The sequence below is a fragment of the Pogona vitticeps genome, chromosome 1 (assembly GCF_051106095.1).
Source record: "Pogona vitticeps strain Pit_001003342236 chromosome 1, PviZW2.1, whole genome shotgun sequence".
Taxonomy (NCBI): Eukaryota; Metazoa; Chordata; class Lepidosauria; order Squamata; family Agamidae; genus Pogona; species Pogona vitticeps.
In genome coordinates, this window is record NC_135783.1 from 134041643 (window position 1) to 134048628 (window position 6986).

The following is a 6986-nucleotide window of genomic DNA, read 5'->3' on the forward strand; positions in this document are numbered from 1 at the left end:
CCAGCCTGATCAGCAGATGTAACTGTTCCAGATTGAGTAGCCATGGTAACAGGCTCCCTCAGTGACATGGAGCTTTGCTCTTTCTGGACACAGAACACAGCTTTTGGCTTGGTTCCACTCAAATCATGAGGCACATTTCCCTTTATCTGCTTCCATTTCTCACACCCTGAGATTAGATGGCCCTTTCCCTGACAGAAATAACATTTTCTGCTGTACTTGGAGTCTTTCTCATCTGGTTTTGGTTTTCCCTCCAAAATCTGGTTCCTGGACTGGCTCTGCCCAGAAGTTTTATCAACAAAATGGCCGCCCATTTTTGGCGGGCTCTGAACTAACCCTTTGGAGTACTTAGGGTCCCATGTTTCCCTCATGTTTTCTTCAGAATAATTCAGGTTTTGACGTTGTGCCTTAACCTGTGTGCCTTCTTTTGGTTTCTTTTCTAGCTCCTTTTGCTTAGCCTCAAACTCAGCCCTGATCTGTAAAATTTCTTCCTCAGCCCTAGCTTTTATCTCTTTTACTTTTTCTTCAGTCTTATCTCTGATTTCTTTTAATTTAATGTCTTTTTGCTGATTATATTTTTCAAGATCTTGCTCACTTTGTCTGACCTGAGCCTCATACTTTTCTTTCTTTGACATTTCTTCAACTGATAAGTCGTTATTTTTCTTATTTAGGAATGCTAATTCTAATTGTGCCATTCTAATTCTGTGTTTCAGTTCCATCTCTTCTATCCTCATGGCCATTCCCCTTTTCTTGGCATCTGCCTCTGCCTGACTGATTTCAGCTCTTTCTTTTCCTCTTATTTTAAGCTGTTCAATTTGTTCCTCCTTCTCTAGTTCTTTCATTCTGAATTCATGTTCTAGTGATAACTTAAATTTTCTTAGGTCTCCCTGTGGTTCTCTCACTTCCTCCATTTCCCTCACCCTCAGTTCATGCTGTTGGGCTAGGAGTATTTTCCTGAGTTCTGGGTTCTGTTCTCCCGTGCTCTCATCCTGCACTGAGCCAAATTCATCCTCAGAACCTTGGTCCACCTGGGGTTCCCTCACTTCACCCATTTCTGCCATTTGGCTTCGAGTCAAGGGCATAATCCCCCCCCAGAACAGGCTGCTTTCAAAAGTCAAGCCTCAAAATAAAGCGACCACTTTTTTTTTCTCTCTCTTTTGCCTCAGAACCAGCCTTCTATAGATTGCTGCTGTTCTTCAGCACTAACTTGCAACTGTAGCCAGCCAGAGTCCACCCCCTCTGCTAGGCCTCTCAGCAGACAAGCTAGATCACTGCTATTTCACTCAGTTTTGCCTCAGCTTTTTCCCGCCAAAACAGGTTGCCTCAGAGCTCCCTAATCTAGTCCCCAGTTGGCACGTTCTTCCACTAGCGCACCTCCCCGTGAGGTACGCCTAGAAGATTACCTACGCGCCCTCAGATTGTCCCTGACTAGACCCCCCTTGCTCTGGGCACACTTGCCAAGGCTTTGCTGGACCACTGGACACCTGGACCAGTCGTATCCCACACGCTGGACACCAATCAATGTGACAAACCCAGACCTACTGGGATATGCCACAGTTTCACTAAGCTGCCACCAACCATTCCCTATAAGAAGTCACACAGACCAGGGATGGATTTTTAACAAATAAAAGAACAAGGTTTATTTACATAACACACAGGGAAAATAAAATGATCAAATGAATAAGATACAGTAACGTGGCTTAGTCTCAATCATACATACACTAGTTTGGTTCACACAGAACGCATTTAACTAAAGCACAGACCCTGAACCTATCAGTTCTGGCTACCCATACATACACCTGAACCTATCAGGTTGGTACTGACTGACACACAGTAGTACCCTGTCTGACACACAGACTCCCACTCAAGCTTCTTCTCTCAGCTCTTCTCCAGCTCCTCCTCCAGCTCTCCATATATATACAGTACAGCCCCTCCTCCTGATGTCCCGCCTTCCACTCCCCATAGGATGGAACTTTCCCTCCAAACCCATGACAGACAGGTAACATCAGTGCTGTATGTAACAATGCATATTCCAAGTGGGAGATAGTAAGCTATATTTTTAACCAAAATTACAGTAAATTGTAAAACCTAGAGGAGAGGGGACATGGTTTCTTGTTACATGATTGCTGTTCCATTTTAAGGTTGTTCCTAGTTGAACGTCTAATTATATCTCACAATTAGTATTGTTTTTCCTTGATGAACTCACCAGAATTAACAGTGCTGCAAGGTAATAGTGCTGTTCCATCACAATGTCAACAGGAACCCATTCAATCTACTCACACATAAAGAGAGAGCAATTAATACTTCATTAATATGACATAAAATGCTAATTTCCCTTTCTTCCCCCAGGGACTCAAAATTCCCTTTTGCCCATACTGGCAAATGCTGTCATGATACCGTGTGTATGTGTGAAGTAGGGTCACAGAGCATCCATAGAAATTGTTGTATCCATTTCATATACAATGCCTATTAGTTAAGGAGAAGACAGGATGGCACATATTTAACCTGTGATGGCGAAAAGCATCCCATGGTAATGACAACATTTCATTCCCTTTGGGAACCGTTCTTCATCCTTCATCATGCCGAGATAAATATGTGTAAATATGCAGGATAACTCCTAATCTAATGTTTGAGAATAGACTTAAATGTACAACTCTAAGGACCCATACTGTGGTTGTAACAGAGGAGGACAGCTCTCCATGAACTGTGCAACACACACATTTGCCGGCATTTCCTAGTGATCAAAGTATTTAACTTAAATAATTGATTTATTTATACTACTAAAGAGATATTACCATACCACTGGGGAATTCAAGACACTCACATACGCTTTGTGCTTCATGATGCCCTATGGGTGTGATTAGGATATCATACATCAAAGCGATTCAGTCTCAAGTATTTCATACAATAAATTAATAAAAATAATTGAGTTAAATAATTCTGCTGATTGCTGGGATGCCTTCTGTGCAACCTCACACAAGACGCTCCATGCGCATTTAACAGCTGCTTAGCCGTCAAAGCCATCTAGAAAAATGTGGAGCCTCGTTCAGTGCACAGGCTGAAGCCTACAGTCGGAGCTCCCGGTGCCCATTCCCACTGCAAGAAATTGGTCTGCTGAGGGGAGCACAAAACCACAGGCTCGCATGCTAAAGTGGAAATGCACATTGCCAAAACATAGGATGGCAGCTGAAAATAGTCCTCTCTTGCCAGCTTCTCCCCCTTTGTAACCAACCAGCTATGCAAGCTATGGACATGGAAGGCCACATATGCTGTTGACATTTTTACTTTCAAATTTAAATCAAATTAGGAAGCACCGGTCAGAGATCCGACCCTAATCTCCAAGCAGAACAAGAAAATTATGAGAGGACAATGATCCTATCCTAACCTCTGAACAAACGGTAAATACAAATGAGAACTCTGTGTCAAACCCTTTGAATATTCCTGACAAACGGTTCCTGGCATGGAACTGGCATTTCTGGCATGAAAGAAAGGAATGGCTCAGAGCCCACACTAGCTGAGCATCTCGGCTGCCACAAGACTTCAGGCTGCAAAATCAAACAATACTCTCCCTCATTCAATCCAAATTTATCTCAGCCATTTATTGGCCATCCAAAAGGAGGACAAGAAGAGTTTTTCTTCCCAGGCCAACTAGCTTGCAGCTAAAGGGCACGCTTTGGTGTGTGTGTGTGTGTGTGTGTTTCCTTATGAAGTATGGCTATAAGCTCATCAACATGCCATGTGCTTGTGATGTCATTAACAAGTGTCCTTGTTATGTTATTACTATATTTGTCACAGACCGGAGGAGCTTGTGTATAAAAGGAAAAGTTGCATAAAAATCAACAGCCACCTTCCTGAGTCTATCGCCAGAAGCCCACATTCAGGGCAGACTGCCATGCTTTATTCATTTGAATCAGCAACGTATCTAGCTGCTTTACATAGGTCTCTTCTCCCCATTTTATGACAGAAACATCCTTGAAAGGTAGACTTTGGTGAGAGAGATTGGCCCAAGCGCACCAGGTAAGTCTTGGCATCATTTATATAGGAATTACAGTATTGTGACAGCGAGTCCAGTAAAGTACAAGAGTTAGAAGGCTGGACTTTGCTGATTCAAATGAATAAATGGCAGTTTGCCCCGAATGGGGGCTTCTGGTGATAGGTTCAGGATTTTTGTATCATTTTTTAGTGAAAGCTAAAAGAGTGGCGGAAACCCTGGAGAAAATGCAGGCAAAAATGTCATTTCTTTCAGAGATACAGATCAAATATTGCATTATAATAATACAGTATTATTATCGGAAAATATGCTCAGTTAACACACACACAAACAAAAATACACTCAAACAAGTACCCGTCCAATGTAGCGCTTCCTTCATAAGCCGTCACCCCATTTCTAAATAATAAATTGTTGTAATTATTTAAAAATAATATTTCTGGGCTATTGGTGTAATAATAATAAATATTCGTATGCCATCAATTCAGTTCAGACTTTTTATAGATAGAGAGTACTTGGAAATGGTTTCCCATTCCCTTTTTCTGGGGGTGCCCTGGGACTGCGCAGCTTGCCCCCAGAGCCACACAGGCTGGCTCTACTCGCAGGCTTAATTCTTTCCAGTATCCGTTTAGGTGGTCCATTGAATTCATGGAATTGTTGGGTGATGCTATAATAGTAAGAAACTGTAGTGAGCCTTTAGAAATAATTTTTCCATCCCTCCCCCGTGTGAAGGACAAAGGCAACTGAAAGTAATAAAAATGATAACATTCCAGTTTCAAAGAGGTGTGATCTCATTTATCCTGGCATGCGTCCCCAACTTCCCACTATCATGCATACAATTAAGTTCAAAACTCTAAAATCTTACCTGTAATTGGAGCCAGCTGCAACCGTCTGACACATACTAATTGCCAGTAATGATTTAAGTGCAGTAAATTCACAGGCTGCAATTGTTTTAAATGAGGGATTCTTGTGCAGCTTTTTCCGTGAGAAAAGGGGGGGGGGGGAGAGACCTGTTAATCTCTGCTCCTGACTTATCAGATCCTCTAGTCACATGTTTGCCATAGCTTTCATGACCTGATAATGCGTTTATTAGAGCCATAATGTGCAGGTGGGAAGGATAAAGGTCTTGGTAGCATATGAAACCTGATTATAATGTATTTACTATGGGAAGCCTTAGTTTCACTGTTGTATCTGCCCATAATAGAATACAAGGGCCAAACAAAGTGCCTTTCATGTTAAAAGCTCTCCCGAGTCTTAAGAAAGAGACTCAAAGCAGCCAAGTCCAACCTATTGCTAAGAAAATAAATCTTCTACCATGGCAGGCTGGCAGAATCTGTGCCTCTTCAACTTCAGTTCCCAAAAGCTACAGCCCTCATGGGGTCTGGGGCCACGTCTGCTCCTACCACAACTGTTTCTATGGTTCCCAGGCTCTTCTGGTCCTTTTTCCCCCTCCCCCTCCCACAAAAAAAAGATGACTTCCAGCTTCTGCAAAACACCTAGAGTTGTGATGTATCTCTTAAATCTATCACAGGGCTTTAATAAACATTGAAAATCAAGGCATACCTGTTTTTCAAAACTGGAAGTAGACAAGCATTTCTGTTTCAATCTTTTCAAAACATTTTCTGACAGTCTGTGTGGCTCCTGGAGGGTCCCAAGGCCGGCCAACGTTGCCCACACCAGGCCTATGATCAATGTGGGAGCCATAATCTAAAAAACCTTGAGGGCCTAAGGGTCCTCAGTCCTGTACCCAGTTTGACCCCAGATGCTTCTGCTCAAATGTTTAAGTGAGAAGAGTCCATCCGTTCCCAAGTCATACTACTGCAATGATTCGTGTCACCAGGAATTGTTGACAACATTTAGCCTATGCATCTTCTTTCATAACCAATTGGGTTGCGGTCTACACTGGAGCAATAGGTCTGCTCCCTCCTCTTTGTGAGAACTCTTCAGCTATTGGCAATCCTGTTGTCTCTTGAGGGTCCTTCTCTAAGGTTAAGGCCCAAAATAAAACACATGGCCAACAAAAATCAGATCAAATCTAGAGTGAATCTTCTAATACAACATGAGCCCCAACACCTGCACAACATCTCTAATCTTCCTTTCCAGGACTTGGTCTGGGGACACTACGCTACCTTTGTCGCTCAACTCTGAATGCAGCCCAGGTAATGCATTTCCTTCTTAAACAACAGTGTGCAGAAACTGGCAAAGTTTTCCAAGTAGGTTTTGAACAAATCAGAACAGAGTGGAACCCCATTTCTGGAGACCTAGATGCTATACTAGTAATGATGCAACCTATGATTGCATTAGCCACTGCACAGCACTGCTGATTTCTTGTATGTCATTTGGTGTACCAAAAAACCATTGATTTTCTTCACCAGTATCAAATTCAGATTTCCCCTGTACTATGCATCGGTTTATTTTAACCCAGTGATGGCTAACCTTTTTGAGCCCGAGTGCCTGAACTGGAAAACAAAACAAAACCCAGCAGGCAGTGGGTGGCAACATAAGTGGAAGTGGTGGTGGAAGGGGGAATCCCAGGCATGAAGGTGCCTCCAGACCCCACTCCGGATCTGCCTCCAATTGTGTCCAACACCCGCCAGGACCAGCTGCTCTGGATCCTGGCCCGCCACCTTTCAGGACACTAGCACTGCGGCTGCAACCTTTTTCTCAGGTTTGGCTGCCAGGGTTAGCAATCTGGTGACTTATGGCTCACATGCCCACAGAGGGGGCTATGCGTGCCAGCTGTGGCACGCGTGCCATAGGTTCACCGTCACTGTTCTAACCTAAACACAGAATCTTACAGTGTTATTTCTGTCTGATTTCATTATTTCTGACTCTATTCTGCTTTCGCTTAAAATAATCTTGAATCATGTATGTATCTGCTTTGCTCCCCTTTCACTATTTGTGACAGAAAAACAAATAAGTGCTTTTAGCATTGCCAGTCCTTTGACAACATTTTCATCAGCAGGACTCAAACCAGATGATGATGCTCATCTTCATATTG

The 6986-nt window shown here is 43.0% G+C and overlaps 1 long non-coding RNA gene across 1 annotated transcript; it reads right to left on the bottom strand.

Moving 5' to 3' along the window:
• Nucleotides 1–4473: 4473 nt before the first annotated feature.
• Nucleotides 4474–6486, bottom strand: LOC144587359 (uncharacterized). Its single transcript, XR_013542511.1, has 2 exons — nt 4851–6486; nt 4474–4652 (listed from the first exon to the last, which is right to left on the bottom strand). It is a non-coding gene; the product is annotated as an uncharacterized LOC144587359 (long non-coding RNA).
• Nucleotides 6487–6986: the final 500 nt, after the last annotated feature.